This window comes from Equus asinus, chromosome 2, assembly GCF_041296235.1.
Source record: "Equus asinus isolate D_3611 breed Donkey chromosome 2, EquAss-T2T_v2, whole genome shotgun sequence".
Taxonomy (NCBI): Eukaryota; Metazoa; Chordata; class Mammalia; order Perissodactyla; family Equidae; genus Equus; species Equus asinus.
In genome coordinates this window covers 164,670,901-164,687,041 of record NC_091791.1, presented here as the reverse complement: position 1 = coordinate 164,687,041, position 16,141 = coordinate 164,670,901, and the positions used below count along the sequence as shown (strand labels likewise).

The window sequence follows — 16,141 nt, the reverse complement described above, 5'->3', positions numbered from 1 at the left end:
CCACGTGTATACATTACATTTTTTTAAAAAAAGTGGTTTAATAATACAAAATGAAGTTTAAAAAGACTCTGTGCCACTATGGAAGACAGTTTGGCAGTTTCCTACAAAACTAAATCACTTACCATGCAATCCAAGAATCAGGTTCCTAGGTACTTACCCAAATGAGCTGAAAACTTATGTCTACACGAAAACCTGCCTGCAAATGTTTATGGAAGCTTTATTTATAGTTGCCAAAACTTGGAAGCAATAAAGATGTCCTTCAATAGGTGAATAGATAAATAAACTGTGGTATATCCATACAATGCAATATTATTTAGCACTAAGAAGAAATGAGCTATCAAGCCATGAAATGATATGGAGGAACTTTAAATGCATATTACTAAGTGAAAGAAGCCAATCTGAAAAGGCTACCTACTGTATGATTCCAAATACATGGCATTCTGAAAAAGGCAAAACTATGGAGCCAGTAAAAAGCTTAGAAGTTGCCAGGAGTTAGAGGGGTGTATTGGCAGAGCATGGAGAATTTTTAGGCAGGGAAACCATCCTGTATGACATCGTAATGGTGGATATATGTCATTACACTTTTGTCAAAACCCACAGAATGTATGACACAAAGAGTAAACCCTAATGTAAACTACAGACTTTAGTTGATAATGATGTATCAACATTGGTTCATTCATGGTAACAAATGTATCCACTACTGCCGGATGTTGATGGTAGGGATCCTGTGGGGAATGGGGGGAGGAAAGAGGGTATGTAGGAACTCTCTGTATGTACTTTTCACTCAATTTTGCTATACACGTATAACTTCTTGTCTTAGTTCAGGAAGCTAGAACGAAAATACTGTAGACTTGGTGGCTTAAACCTAACATTTATTGCTCACTGTTCTGGAGGCTGAGAAGTTCAAGATCAAGGTGCCAGCAGATGTGGTGTCTGACGAGGACCTGCTCTGCTTGTAGACAGTCACCTTCCTGGCTTGTAGACAGCTGCCTTCTCTCTGTATCCTCACATGGCCGAGAGAGAAGTCATCTCTCTCCTGCCTCTTTTTAAAGGGGAGTAATCCCATTTATGAGGCCTCCACCCTCATGACCTAATTACCTCCCAGAGGCCCCACCTCCAAATGCTATCTCATTGAGGATTAGGGCTTCAACATATGAATCTCAAGGGAGAGGGGGACACATAAAAATTCAGCCCATAGCACTGATCTAAAAAAATTAATTTAAAAAAATCCAGTGACTTAGTAATTCACAGTTTAGTTGAAGTCACAAAATATATAATGCTGTTGATTGTGTTGATATAGTGATACTACTAGTAAATAGTGATACTACTAGTAAACATTTGCAGAACAATATCGGAGCACATTCAGGACAATGAAATGGAGTGATCAGAATGGAGGTGAAGGACAACCAGAGAGAGCTTTCTTAAGTTGAGTTTTGAGCTAGAATTTGACAGAAATATTGATTAAGTGGGTGAGGCATATTTTAGGTATGAGTGTGTAGTGGAATGACGAAAGTTGGTAAGAGTGGCAGATGTGTCAGGAGGGGTGGCAGGAAGAGTGCCAGAGAAGAATAGGGGAGAGGATGTGGCAGGAGTCACAGAGTGTGGCTGGAGGAGTAGCAGAGGATGTCTAGAGGAACAAGAGGAGGGATGACAAGGGGACAGAGGGAAGGATGGGGTTCAGGAACGGTCTGGTGGCAGCAGAGGTGATGGGGGCAGACAAAGGGCAGGGAGTGGTGAGTGGCTTGAGTGAATGGTGACAGAAGCAAGCATCATTCCATCAACAAGGAGGTGGAATTGACTAGAACTAAGGGCCAGTGAGGGTGCTACACACAAATGAGGCAAAGGAGTAAAACAATACAAATGGAAACACTCCAAGGTGGAGCTCTAGAGAACCTGGGAAATGCTAGTGTCATTGGTGATGTGGAGAATGCTGGAAAAGGGTCTGATTGGGGAGGAGCTGAGTGGGAGATGGAAGGGAGGGGATTTCAGGCTAACTCTCTTTTGAATGGAGATGATGGCCTAACAGGAGCCATTCTCTGGGCAGCTGAAAATATACAACTACAGAGATTAGGTTTCTGGGAGTCATTAGGGGGAGATGAACGGAAGTACAAAAGTTAAATGAATCTTGGGGTAATGCACAGAGTCAAATTTCAGGAAAAAGGAAAAGCAAACATTGAAGAAGACAGAACGATTGCCCTGTGAAGAAAAGGACAGTGATAGGGGAATCATACAAAGAGGGAATTTTATAGAAGTATCAGCAATGTCCAGTTTATCCACAAGTATAGAGGCTCCTTACCCCCTCCCCCCAAAAAACCACTGGGAGCAAAGCAAGCCTGATCTCTCAACTTCTTAGGGAAGTACGGCCTCTTGTGTGAAGACCTCAAGGGCTCAAACAATTTCTTGGTGAGAGGCAGATGAAAAGGAAGTGAACTCGTCTGGAGGAGTCATCCAAGTGAAACCGGAGGGGCCCTGAGAGGACACAGAAGCGGATTTTGAATGAGGAAGGGGGAAGACATAAAATGGAAGGCAGAATCAAAAAGTGGCATGAAAAATCCCAAGCCCTTGGTTCTTGCACAGAGTCCTATTTCTGTGCTCCGGTTCTTTCATGCATTCCTCATGACACTGCAGGGAAATTCTCTGCCTCCTTGAGGGAGCTGCCTGGCCAAATCCATGAGTACTAGAGTAAACAGCAGAGGCTGGAAGGGCTGGAAGAGCAGTGGGACAACCCTTCTGAGAGGACCCACTAAACAGACCCTGAGAGTGCCTCACTCCTCGTCAACACACTGAGTTAAGTTCTGCAGGGGTATTGTAGTTGGGTGATGTAGAGACCTGGACAGTCTCTAAGATAAGTAGATTCGTTTGGATGGGACAGGGGAGTGGCTAATCCAACAACATTCACAGCACACCCCCCGGGGCCCCTTGCACGGAATCAGTCAAGAATCAGCTCTGAAGTGTTTTGAAATCACAAACCCACCTGCAAAATCAAATTCAAAATAACTATTTACCTGCCCCACCCCACCCCCACGAGGCAATGATGACTGAATGAGTGCTTGAAGCCCAGTGTTGGTTTCTGGATTCATTCATTCATTCATTCACTCATTCCTTCACCATATTCAATTACAAAAGTAATGTGATTAAAACCAAAATCGGGTCTGTGTAGGTTATTCCGCGAGCACAGAGCTGCAGCTCCTAAACCACGGTCCGCAGCAAGCTGATGGCCCCGGAGCAGTTTCTGGGAAGCCTTCTTGACTGGAGTATGCCTAAACCACATCATGAAATGATTCAGTCTGAGCAAGGGTTTTAGAACAGGAGGACGGAAAGCATTCCCCATTGCGGTAACACAAAAGCTCTGCAAAAGCTGGAACATAGGGCAAGTTAACTGCAAACAGCAAGCCTGGGCAAGGTGCGCCAGGAGGAGAGTGAAGAACTTTAAGACTGACGTGGTTTACTTTCCAACTTGTAGAGAAATCACAGAAGAACTGATGTGCCGTGATCGGAATGAATTCGAATGTTCTCTACACACATGCCTTAAAACTCCTTTTCTAAAGGAGGACCGGAGTACTTTGGATTTGAAGCTGGACTAAAACACACCGTTGGCAGTGGTGGGATTCGAACCCACGCCCCCGAAGAGACTGGAGCCTAAATCCAGCGCCTTAGACCGCTCGGCCACACTACCGCGTGCGGGAGCTCGCCCTCTCATGTCTGAGTTTACCCCAGCGCACCGACTCAAAATTGTGAATTTTCTTTACCGTTAGTGGGGTTCCCCGGAGCGTATTCATTCGTCTCTACGGATGTGAACAAACCCGGAGCGAGGAGGAATCATCGCATTCCCACACGCCTGGGAAGCGAGCTAAAAGGTTGTCAATGATCATTAAAGTGAACGTCCTTGGCAAACGACTACGTTTTCTTTAATGTAAGTCAATAGCATGCAAAAAGAAAAGAAATCCCACTGGCGACTTATCGCAAGTGCTTAGAGAAGACTGAACAAGGAGCTCCTTGCTGGGGGCGTTGGTCTATGGCTGCCAATCTCATTCACAGTGCGAACGGGGTCCGAGTTCAGATCCAGTAGGAAGTGCCCTTTCCTTCACAGATCTGGCAAGCCTGTCACCGTGTTCCAAGGAGACTCCTCGTCGCCTCCTCCTGCGGGGTCGGTCAGAATGGGGAGGTTGGGTCTAATTGCCGGCCTCCTGGTCAGTAACTACAGCACTGTTGTAGCCCCTGAACCATTTCCCCTATATAGGGACCAGAGGGACTCCAGAGGGAGGCTGCGTTCCGAGAGCACCCCCAGCCCAGAAAGGGTGGCTCCCGGCGCCACAAGCTCCATACCGTTTCTTTCGAAAGGAGTAGACAGAAAGTTAGGAAAAAGTTTCAGAAGTGGCAGCTGCGGTCTCCCCCACCCAAAATGGGATCTCGTACCTGTCAGTGAACTCTACTGGGCACAAAGCCCTAGATTATAGGTTTATGTTCTTCTCGTTGGCCATGCCTGGGTCTCTGGATCCAGAAATTCTCCTAGGAGTCTAATCAAAGCTTCCTAACTTCAGGTGCCCCCTCCTCCCCGCCTCGATCATTTAAAAAACCACACCCCCTCTTGCCTCCCCTTGTCCAGGGGCTTTCCGAGGGCCTTCCCCAGGCACCGGGGGCCTGAGCTGCCGGGGTCGGGGTGCGTAGAGAGAGACAAAGTTGTTATTCGCTGGATCTTCACGAGGCGAAGGTCCTGCTAGATTCGAGTCATCGCTGCCAGCGGTAGGGCAATGAACATAAAAGAAGTTCTAGAAAAGCTGCCTGGAAAAAAGGCTTGGGGAGCTCCGGATGAATGGGGGACTGAGGACAGGAGAAGCCTGGGGCTGGCGAAGGGAGGGGTCCAGACGGTCCGAGGCCGGAGGCAGGCTCTTCTCCGACACCCCATTCGCACTCCATCCCGCCAGTCCCCGCCGCCCCCTGGGTCGGGTCCCCCGACCCCCACCACCAAGACACACAACGCCTCTCCTACGCCGTGTTGTGCGTCTTTTGGTCGCTCCTTTTCGTCCTGTGGTCTCCTCCCTCCAGTCCCAGTTCACGGGCAATCTGAGCTCCCTGGGGGGAGCCGGGTGTCTGCTCGTTGGCTCCAGTCAAGTTCTCTTTCTCTCCAGAAGCTACTGGAGTCAGGCGCACTTGGAGGTGGCCAGGAGCGAAGGCCAGTGTAGGTACCACCGAGTCTACCGGAAGGGTCCAACGTGTAGCTTCTATGCCTACATCACTGGAGGAGAGGGATTCAAACCACTGTTGCGGCCCCTTTGGCTGAAGTCTATGGCTTCTAAGAAATTTCACTTTATATTTTCACGCTTTTTCAGCATCCTCGGAAAAAAAGTGAGTGTGAGCTTACTGTCTTCAGCACTCCACGCAAGTCTTTGTCACAGTCCACAGCAGTGGAAAGACTGATGTTGATCTTAGGTTGGAGGGAACCTACAAATCATGTGCAACCATCTTAGTGTGTGAGATGAGGAAGCACCAATTTGAAAGGGAGAAAAGGGCCCGGGGGTCTTTATCATTTGAAAGGATGTGGGGAGCGGGTAGAGGGGAGAGAACAAATATTTAGAATACCTATTGAGCTATGATGCCCCATACTGAGCCAGACAAGAGACTCACAGTAGATGGATAGGTCAGGGGAAACCTCAATATGAGGCTTTTGATGAGATCTCCAAATGAGATTGTATAGTCACATTTGTCTCTGTGTGTTAGTGCTCATTTGGTAAACATACACATTTAAATAAACTGCAGTTTCAGTAACTATATTTTGACTTCTTTTAAAAAAATATGGAGAGTCTCATAAGATAGAAGTGCCCTGAGCCCTTCTTCATCATTTTTAGCGCTTCATTAAGAAATAAAAGGAGCCAGTCAACAGGAAAGAACTGTTGTCATTACAGCAGAGTTCCCTTTGATCCTGGGATGTCGCGTGTTCAGGTTCCCTAAACAGACAGACTTCAAAGCACTTTCTTATCAGGAAAGACTCAGGGACTCATGTCTCTGAGTAAGTGAAGTTCCTTTACTAACCAGTGTGCATGGCTTCCCCTATTCAAAATCACTGGATGTTGCCTGAGCGCTCATTGCCTGCCTTGAATTCACTGGATCCTTCAGTGCAAGGAGGAGCCTTGCTCTATTCCCCCCAAGAAGTGGATCCTGTGTTGGATTGCATAGTTCAAACAAGAAGTGCCCAGGGACTCACAAACCAGGTGTCCTAATGGAATGCCAACTTTGCTGCACACATTGTCCAGCATCTGAAGCAAATAGATAAGAAACCCTTGGGGAAAATGCCGGATACAGGAATGCAATGTGTTTGTCTGACACGTGGCTATTCTTTAGTCTTCCGTGCAGAATGCTAGTATTCTAGGCTCTAGCATTCTGCAATATTGCTGGAGAATTTAACCTTGAATTTCCTGCTGTCCATATCTTGTTAATAGTCCAGATGATGAAAATTTATATACAAGCAAGAAATTTACTTCAAGGCATTGACACTCAAAGTTTGGTCCAGGGGCTAGCAGCATCAGCATCTCTTGGTAACAGTAGAAAGGCAGAATCTCAGGCCTATTGAATCCAAATTTTAACAAGCTCCTCACAGGTTAGGGAATTTTGAGAAGTACTCTATGTTCTAATCTGTGTATCAAATCTATGTATCTAATGCTCTATGCTCAGTTTAGGGCATTTGAAAGTTCCCTCCAGAATCTTTCTGGATCAGCAAAAGATTTGTACTGCTACATTGCAATGTAAAGCTCTGTCCCCAGCTCCAGTAGAGAGCCAATCAGGTATTGGCCTGAGGCCCCCTTCTGCATGTGCTATAAAAATCCTGCTGAAAATTAAATCCTAGTAAATAATATGCTCCTTTTGATGGATATATCAGATAGTCCTTTCAGCATTTATTCAGCCCCTACTTAAATATTTAGCTTCTATGTGGTCTCATATGATTATCACATTGATCATCACAGTAATGCAAAGTACTGTGATGTACTTATACTGACAAGTTTTCTACAATAAATGTTCAAAGAAAAAAGATGGGAGGGAAATCTCTTTCCTTATTTTCAACAGGAAAAATTAAACCTCTTATTTTTAATTTGTATTTGTCCTTACAATGTTCACTGGATTTTATGGAAGAGGTGGGACAAAGGGACTTCATGAGCAATCTTACCAGACTGATGGCCTCTTCTAGCTTCAGGTGAAAAGAAATGCATCCCTGAACTAGGTCATGGCCAGCAGGAATGGAAAAGGGAAGGATGTGAGACATTCCTTATTATTTGTTTCTGTTCATCCTGCTGGTATTGATATCATCCTTCCCAATTCCCCTCAGTCCCCATAAAAGTAAATAATCTGGCTGCTTTGGGTTTAAGAAGATCAAGACTGATGTACAGTTGAATTTCTCACTTGATTTCTCTGGCCTGCCTTTCCCAGGCCCTGACTCCAGTTCCACAAAACACCAAGTGCTCAAATTGTGGTCAGCCCCTCAGTGAACTCACAAGAGTGTTTATAATGGATTTAGGCACTTGGGGTTAGGCTAGTGGGGAGCATCTGCCAGGAGGCTTTTGGGACTGAGAAATAAGATCTCCCTTTGGCTCTTCATGGTTGCACACAACCCATTTCACATCCATCAAATAAATCTGTGCTCGCCATTTGGTCAGATTTGGGGAGGTGTAGAAAATAAATGAGGTTATTATCCCTGCTTGTTGGGAGCTTGCAGTTGAATAAAAGAAAATATCTTCTCCTCTTGTAATACATACGATATAAACCTAGAAGAATGAATACGTGTGCGTGCATGCACACGCACACACACACACACACGCACTATGGTTAGGTGGCAACCCAAATAGTAAATGTGGCAAATATTAATAATTGGTGATTCTAGCCAAGGGATATATAGGTATTATTGTATGGTTTTTTTCAACTTTTCTCTAGTGAGAGGCTTAATATACAAATGGACAATGGCCAGACAGTATATAACAATAGAACTCTGACCTGCAGATTGCAGCAACCAGCTCAGGAAACCAACCCATCATCTGTAGTAACCAGCTCAGGAAACCAAAACAGCCTACTATCTACAAGTCAGACTTACAAGAACTCAGACCACTATCTCTACTAATAGCCCCTGTAATAATCAGCCCCAAATGGCCAGGATTTGGTTAGTAACTGAGCTTTCCTAATATTTATTCCTGTTTCCAACTTAGAACCAACCAGAGAAAGCCAATTATGCACCCTTAACCTATCACATGGGATGCCCAGCTCCTAGTGAGCCTGCCTACAGCTTCCCCAAGCCAACAGCCTCAAATCAAGGCACACCTCAAGCATTCTCCTGTTTTTACTATAAAGCTTTCCTACTCCTCTGTCTGGCTTTGAGTTTCTACCAAAACTCAAGAGATGATGGCTGCTGACTCCCTTGTTACAGCCAGCTCTGCATAAATAGCTTTTGCTTGTTCTCATTTAGTTGGTCTTTGTTTATTTCAACACTAGGATAAAAATTTTGTACAATAAAAAGTTGAGGGAAAAGGGAAGAAATGCAGACAAATGAGCAGCAAACAATTAAAAATACTCCTAAGATGCATACTGGGGGTCAGGTTGTTCCAGAGAACAGGATGAGTCAGAGCACTCTGGAACATGTCCATTTTTGATGTTGCTTTCCGGGTCTAGTAAACTGGTGGATAGGCTCTTGGAACCTCCAGGAGTCAGCCAGGCCAACCAAAGTGAGCCATAGGCAGTGAGTGGCTGGAAGAATGAGAGAGACTATGTGAGTTCCTGGGACAACCTTCAGGGGTAGGAGATAGGCTGAATGCAGATAGGGTCTATTGGTCAAAGGTTTATTAGTCCTGATAGAGTAGTGAGCACTCTGCCCCCGCAGCCAACCTATGTCTAGGAGAGACAAAAATCATCAGGCCCATGGTTGTTCCCATGGCTTCTCTTCTTGGAATGCTCCTTTGAAGCTTTTAAATTCCTTTTAGATGCAATACAAGCATTCTGTAGTTAAAAGAGAAAAAAACAATCCATATAGGGGATAGAAGTGAGCTTGCTGAATTGTTACAGGGTGAGGATGAGAGAACAGATTGTAGGAAAAGGTAAGAGGAGCCAAGAATACCACTGGAGAATAACAAATAAAGAGAGGAGGAGAAACAGCAAGTGGGGAATGGATGAGAAATCTGCTGGAGGCACAGTTTTGACTGTTTAGCAGTTTGACTAAAGGCCAGTCTCTCTGATAATAATAATAATAAAGATGGTAATAACAATGATGATAATAATGAACCCTCATTTGCAAAACAAGGACACTTCACTCTGCAAGGTTCAATAATCATCCCAGGTGTTTTCTAACCATGATGAAGATTCTGATGCCTGTCTTTAGTCCAAAGAGATTACCATGCTGATCACCTTGGAGGTTCCTTCCACTGAAATGCCTCGTGTAGGCAAATGGGTATAGAGAGCAGACTGGTAATTCTTGGAGGCAGAGGAGCCAGTTAACACACAAAGTCTTGTAGTTCTCTTGGGGACGTGAAGGAGACTGTCTGGTGTAGAAAGACAGAAGGTTGATCATCAAGAGAGTATTGAGAGGAGTCGCTTTTGTCAAGCTATGGAAGATGCTATTACTTTCTTTGTCATGGAGAGTTGTACATGTTCATCTCACCTTAGGCCAACATTGTGAGGCCTCTCCATTATGCATCCCTGAACCAAAAATATTTGCCATAAATGCTTTACTTTGTCTATCTAAATAGAGATTTCTCTTCTTTAAAAATTTGTAAGGTCTGTGGCACCATGTTTTTACATTTACGCAATGAAAATGAAAGGACATAATGAACTGTAAGCCTATAGGTTTCTTACAAACTTTACGATCTTAGACAAATGAAATCAAAAAAATGGTGCAAGAGCAAGCCTGTGGCAGGAGGGTCTAAGCAGAATTGGTTCATGTCTTCTTGGGATTGCATGAATCAGTGTTTTTTCCCAATGTTTTCATCTATGACTGTATTTGCAATAAGAAATAAGTTCAAGATTATTCTTGGTCAAATAAATGGTTAGTTCCTGCTTACTAGCTTATATAAACAAGGTTTCTAAAAAGTGAAAACAGAACCCTTTAAAAAATTGTGTTATTTTCATACCAAAAAATCTGAAAATCTGCATATGTCCTTAAAGAAGGATTAAACTCTTCCTCTCCAACGCCCCTTTTGCCTGCTTGCTTCCACCCCTGGACCTTTGAGAGAGAGGCATTAATTTCAAAAAAGCAAACTTAAGGGTTTGGGGCTCTGGATTCAGAAAGGACAAAACCGTGGTAAATTTCTTATCTTCTTCCCTGGATTTTACCACCGTGTTAAGTGAAAGGGGTGCCCTGTAATCTCCCTGCCCATCAGACACCCTCTGCATGCGCCTCTTGTTTCTCAGGTGGGTCTCCTGGTGTACCCAAATATCTGGAATTCTTATGTCTGCACCCCTTCTGGGCACCAGAGGCCCTGTCTCAGCAGAGTGTCAAGATGAGGGACGAGAAGACAGTCTGGGAGTGGCTCTGTTCAAATAGGAGTCTTTTCGAATTGTTGACAAGAGTTGGAAAGATTTCATTTTTGTAGGAGAGGATCATGGATTTTTGCTCGCATCAAGATCTCATTTAATACTTCGGGATGCTAGGTTTACTCTATGTATCTGTAAGGTGAGAGGCAGAGCGAACCTTTACAGGCGAGGGCTCCATAGCTCAGGGGTTAGAGCACTGGTCTTGTAAACCAGGGGTCGCGAGTTCAAATCTCGCTGGGGCCTTCTGCGCTCTCTTTTTTCCTTCCAGACGAGGGCGTCAACGCCAGCTGTGCCCGACAGATGTCCCTTATCCTCAATAGCACCGAGGAAGACGTTTAGGCAATCCAGATATACTTCCCTTGCTGCTCTCCAGGTCTGGATCCACCAGAGCCACTGATAAATGACTCTCTCGGCGTGAGGCTTACGTTTGCTTGGTAAACAAGAACACGCATTCCTGCCAACAGAAGGCACTCAAACGCACAATTTTTCAGGAAAAGCCAAGTGACGTGAATGAGCCTTGGGGCAAAATTATAAAACGTATTTAGCGTGGCTCGTTGGTCTAGGGGTATGATTCTCGCTTAGGGTGCGAGAGGTCCCGGGTTCAAATCCCGGACGAGCCCTTTATTTTTCTTATTTTTTTTTTTTTTTACTTCTAATAACGTGTTTAGAGTATTTCTGTTACTACATTTTGTTTTCTCTAGTCTGCTTTGAAAAGTTGCAATGAAAGCCTCCTTAAAGATGTGAAATAGCAATGTAGAGACAGCCCTAAGTACGTTATCTTTGAATTCTGTCTGACAAAGTGTTTCCCCTATCCCCCGGGCGGGCAGGCAGGCGGGGCAGGCCGGAGAGCTGAGGATTCTCTTGCCCTCTCAGCCCATCTGTTGTGAAACGGAGATGGTAACACTTTCCCTTCCCTCGCCCACCTCCAGGGATCCCATTCAGTCAAATACAACAGCGTATGGGAAATTGCTTGGAAACTTTAAATAGTGGTAAATGTAAGGAGTGTTTTCTTTTCTCGGGAGGAAGTGGGAGCTGATACATACTAACATAATCACCATTTTATAATTGTGTGATGTGTTATCCTTTAAAAGAGTTTTTACCCGTTATCACATAGTATTGTCTTTCTTTTGTTTTTCTCTTGCTCTCCCTCCCTCCTTCTTACTCTCTCTCTCTTTTTTTTTTTTTTAAATAACGTCTCTGTGAGGTAGGCAATGGATTCTGTTCACTCTAGCGGAGCAATAGAGTGATGAGGGAATGTAAAACTCCAAAGGCAGATTTAAAATGCTAAATTGAAAAAGCAAATGTTTTGTGGACCCTTAGCAACTTTCTTTATTGAGTGAATAACTATTACAGAAAAGAATGGCTCCATTAGAAATTTCCCCTTTGTGGCAGCAGATCCGCCAGCTTATCCGCACTGACACTCATATTCTATCTTCTTTCCTGTTTCAAGGCCCACCTTTCTCTTCTATTTAAGGGCAACTCCTCTCATTTCACACTAGATGAATCCCATTCCCTCTCCCCTACTCAAGGACTTGATTTCTGTAGTCAACATCCCCTTCCACAGCCTCCAAAACACACAGCGGCTATTTCTCCCAGGGTGCATGCTCATTCCCATCAGCATACAAACATAGTGTCTACAGTCTTTTATGATCATAACCAGGCTTTTGGCTCCACCATTCCACTGAAATGGCTGTCATCAAGGTCACCAACGACTTTGATGGTTCCAAATCTACCGGTCACTTCTCTTCATGTTACTTCTCAGCAGGTTAGGGGTACTACACCCCTCATTTCAGCAGCCTACTTTTTAGTCTCCTTTGCTGGCTCCTTCTTTCCTGACCTCTCAATTTTAGAATGTCCTCCTGCCCTCCTTTTTGGTTATCTGTCTGCACTCACCCATCGAATCACATGGCTTTAATATCACCCATGCAGTGATGATCTTTAAATTTATTTCACAAACCTTGACCTGGGTTTGTACATATAGTCACCTGCTTGCCCCACGTGAGTAAATTATAGGTATCTCAAATTTAACATGTCTCAAATAGTACTCTTGTTCTCCTGCCACTTCTCTTCCAACTGCCCTTCCACCACCGTGCATGTCTCAGGAAATAGATCCATCATTCATCCACTTCCCTCATACATTACATCCAGTCCACCAATGAACCCTGTTGGGTCTAGCTTTTCCATTTCCCAACACATTCACTGCTATTACTTGAGTCTAAACTCTCCTTCATCTTTTGCCTGGATTCCCAGAATAGCCTTCTAACTCATCTTCCTACTCTGTCTACTCCCTATTCCAGAGGGCAGCCAGAGTGATCCTATTAAAATAGAAATAAAATAATATTCTCTTCAGTTCAAAAACATCCAACAACTTCTCACACTTAGAATGAAATCCATGATCTTGCCCTTGAAAGTGTCTTTCTGATCCCAGCTCCTGCCCCCTCCTCCTTCTCACTCATTCGATTCTGGCTACGTTGGCCTTCTTACTGTTCCTCAAATACATGGACCTGTTTCCTGTTCTGGAACTTTCACTTGCTGTTTCTTCTTCCTGGAATATTATGTCCTTGGATATTTGTATAACTTCCTCTCTCATTCCTTCTGTGTTCAAATGTCACCTCTTTAGAGACATCTTACTTGACCAACCTTTCCACAGTAGCCCTCAATTGCCACTATTCCCAAACTACTTTTTCTTCACAGTACCTATCACTACTTGACATGATTAAATATGCTTCTTTCTTTCTTTTTTTCTCCTATTAGTGTATAAGCTCCAGAAGGCCAAAGATTGTGTTATGCTTGCTGCTGTATCTTCAGCAGTTAGCACTGTGTATGATATGTGGTAGGTGATGAATGAATGAATGAAGGAAGGAAGGAATGTTACCATGTTCCTGGGCACACCTGCTGGTCTCCAGTAGCCACAATTAAACAGTATTTATTTCTGGCTTCTGGAGGCTCAGATTGGAATCTTCCCAAAGGAAAAAGCTATGGCAAGGGGTTTACATTACAAATGGAAAGGCTTAATTGATCTTCATCGCTCTACTTTGGCCCAAGTAGCCAATTCAGGCTACTGGACTGCTTACCTATGGGCACCAGAATTAGAAATATTTATATTGATAATGGCAGGACTTTCACACACATGCTCGTGCACACACACACACTTACACACACACATATATGTATTTACTGTAGCTTTCTGTAGGCTATGTTTGATCTCTTATGACCTAATCTCCAGTGGAATTTCAACCCAGAAGGGAGAAAAGAAAGGGTAGGTCCTCTGGTCTTAAATGTGGCAAAATATATATTTAAGTAGTGAAAACACTTAACATATTTTGACTGCCAGACTGTGTACTAAACACCTTACATATATGAACTAATTTTCATAATACTTCCATGAGGTGTATTCTATTATTACCTCCATTTTACACATGAGGAAATTGAGGTACAGAGAAGATAAGCAACTTGCCTAAGGCCACACAGCTAGTAATGTGAGAACTGGAACTCTGATATTCTACCAGCAGAGTCCACCGTCCCTTCATCATCCTCCCCACATCACTGTTCTCCCTTCCTTATACTGCATTTATTTTCTGCTTGATGATGTCTCAGGATGTTTCAAGATCACTTTGTAATGTGCGGCTTACTTTTCCAGTTTGGTCTGTGAGCATCCCGTGTGGGCAGGCATTGTGTTTTATTCATTTTTTCTGTATTCCTCAGCAGTAGAACAGTGACACTCATGTGACAAGTCCTCAAAATAGGCTCTTTGGCCGAGTGAAGAAAGGCAAAGCAAACCTTATAGGTTTATGAAATGAAAGTCCTAGCCCTTTACCTTTGGGAAACCATGGATTCAAAGGCATTATTACGATCTTGCGATGGTGTTATTGTCTTTCATTAAGAAAAACTTTGAATTATGAGACTTAAAAATATGAGAAGTCGCCAAACAGCATATTCCAGATTCTCTAGCGGTTGGGCGCGAAAGGAAGATGAAGAGACGCAGTGATTTATCGTGGCAGCAGCAGGGCAATCTTAACTGTCGGATACACACGGTTTCGAAAAGTAGATGGCAGCGGTGGGATTCGAACCCACGCCCCCGAAGAGACTGGAGCCTTAATCCAGCGCCTTAGACCGCTCGGCCACGCTACCCGCTCTGGTTATACATCTAAGCACATCTGTACCCTTCATTCTCTTCCCCTCCTCTCCTCACCCCATAGCTGATATATTTGTAGTTTTATTGGGTTCGTTGTATCTCTCTTCTTTTTCTTTTCTTCCAGGTTTATTTTACTTTCTTTCTTCTTTTAAGCCACAGTGCTTAAGATTGGTGGAAAGAGCCGTGACACCTCTCGCAGGGCGTCCCGAGAGATGGGACAACTTGTGTTGGCTCTAACGTGTACGGAGCACCTGCCCTGAGCCGGGCACAGGCTGGTCACCCGGGAAAGTTGGGGGCCTCTCCTGCCTGGGGGTGTCTCCATGGAGGGCGCCACGTGGGGAGAGCTTTTGCTACGAGAAAGACACTGAGTCTGGGGTTGTCCGGCGAGAGAGCGCCTGGATCTGCCCGGGGGAGACGGGGAAGCTTTCCGGGCGGTGAGTTCCATAGAGTCCATGGCAGGGCCAGAGATGTCCCAGCCTGGCCGAGCCCAGGACCCGGGCAGTAACGTGCCGAGGTCGGAAGAAGCCTCCCTACCCGGGCCCCGCTCTCCCGCCGGCCGCGGGCAGAGCGGTGGTTACGCGTCAAGGAGATGCCCTCCCGTGAAGGCGCATCCTCTCCTCTCCCCACGGCCACCAGATCAGCCCTCAGCCCGTGACTGTCCCTGATGAGATTGCCTCCCACCATCCGCGTAGCATCTTTGGCCTACTGCAAAGCGAAAATGTGCAGGGAAGTTATTCTCCTTGATGTCTGAAATTTTTTCCAAAAATGATCTGTAGTCTAGGAGCATCGCCTTCCAGAGTCTGGGCAAGGGAGACTGCAGTGATTTATTCATCCACTAGGTGTCACCCTATGCCCATAATTATTAAACAAGGACTTAGCCAACTGTGGACGTGGCTAAAACTTTCTTTACTAAAGTTTAGAAACCCACAGTCCACTATGTGTGGCTCGTTGGTCTAGGGGTATGATTCTCGCTTAGGGTGCGAGAGGTCCCGGGTTCAAATCCCGGACGAGCCCTGCTCTTTTCTCTCCCAGTCAGTTGTCTTCCTCGCACAACCAATAAAACCTGATTTATTGATGTTACACCATCACGCTAAGCAACCACCTTCTGTAGCTAATATTACTGTGTGACCACCTTTTATACTCCACCATTTCAGATTTATATACTTAATCTTTAGACAATCTTTCCTTGCAATGTTATTAAATCACGAGGATAAATACCAGATATTGTTACGTATAATTTATACAGTATTTCCTCTACAAAATCATTATTTCTGAAGTCAACTATCATTTCTCGTTTGCAGTTTTTGGTTATTATCCAAGAATTGTTCACTCAGAACTTAGGGAGGCATGTTTTATATCAATAGTTTCACACAACCGTCAATTTTCCTCCACTGTACGTATGGGGGCATTTCGGTGCTGAGACCTCTGTTGGTCAGCGTACGTGGCAAGGTGTCTTGTCACATAAAGCCTGGGCTCCCTCCCTCATTCAAGCCTGACATTCCA

The 16,141-nt window shown here is 44.6% G+C and overlaps 5 non-coding genes across 5 annotated transcripts; 3 read left to right on the top strand and 2 right to left on the bottom strand.

Moving 5' to 3' along the window:
- Positions 1 to 3,594: 3,594 nt before the first annotated feature.
- On the bottom strand, positions 3,595 to 3,676 carry TRNAL-UAG (transfer RNA leucine (anticodon UAG)). Its single transcript has one exon. It is a non-coding gene; the product is annotated as a tRNA-Leu (tRNA).
- A 6,997-nt stretch (positions 3,677 to 10,673) lies between these two features.
- On the top strand, positions 10,674 to 10,746 carry TRNAT-UGU (transfer RNA threonine (anticodon UGU)). The gene has a single exon. It is a non-coding gene; the product is annotated as a tRNA-Thr (tRNA).
- Positions 10,747 to 11,051: 305 nt separating this feature from the next.
- Positions 11,052 to 11,123, top strand: TRNAP-AGG (transfer RNA proline (anticodon AGG)). The gene has a single exon. It is a non-coding gene; the product is annotated as a tRNA-Pro (tRNA).
- A 3,429-nt stretch (positions 11,124 to 14,552) lies between these two features.
- TRNAL-AAG (transfer RNA leucine (anticodon AAG)) lies at positions 14,553 to 14,634 on the bottom strand. The gene has a single exon. It is a non-coding gene; the product is annotated as a tRNA-Leu (tRNA).
- A 946-nt stretch (positions 14,635 to 15,580) lies between these two features.
- TRNAP-AGG (transfer RNA proline (anticodon AGG)) lies at positions 15,581 to 15,652 on the top strand. Its single transcript has one exon. It is a non-coding gene; the product is annotated as a tRNA-Pro (tRNA).
- Positions 15,653 to 16,141: the final 489 nt, after the last annotated feature.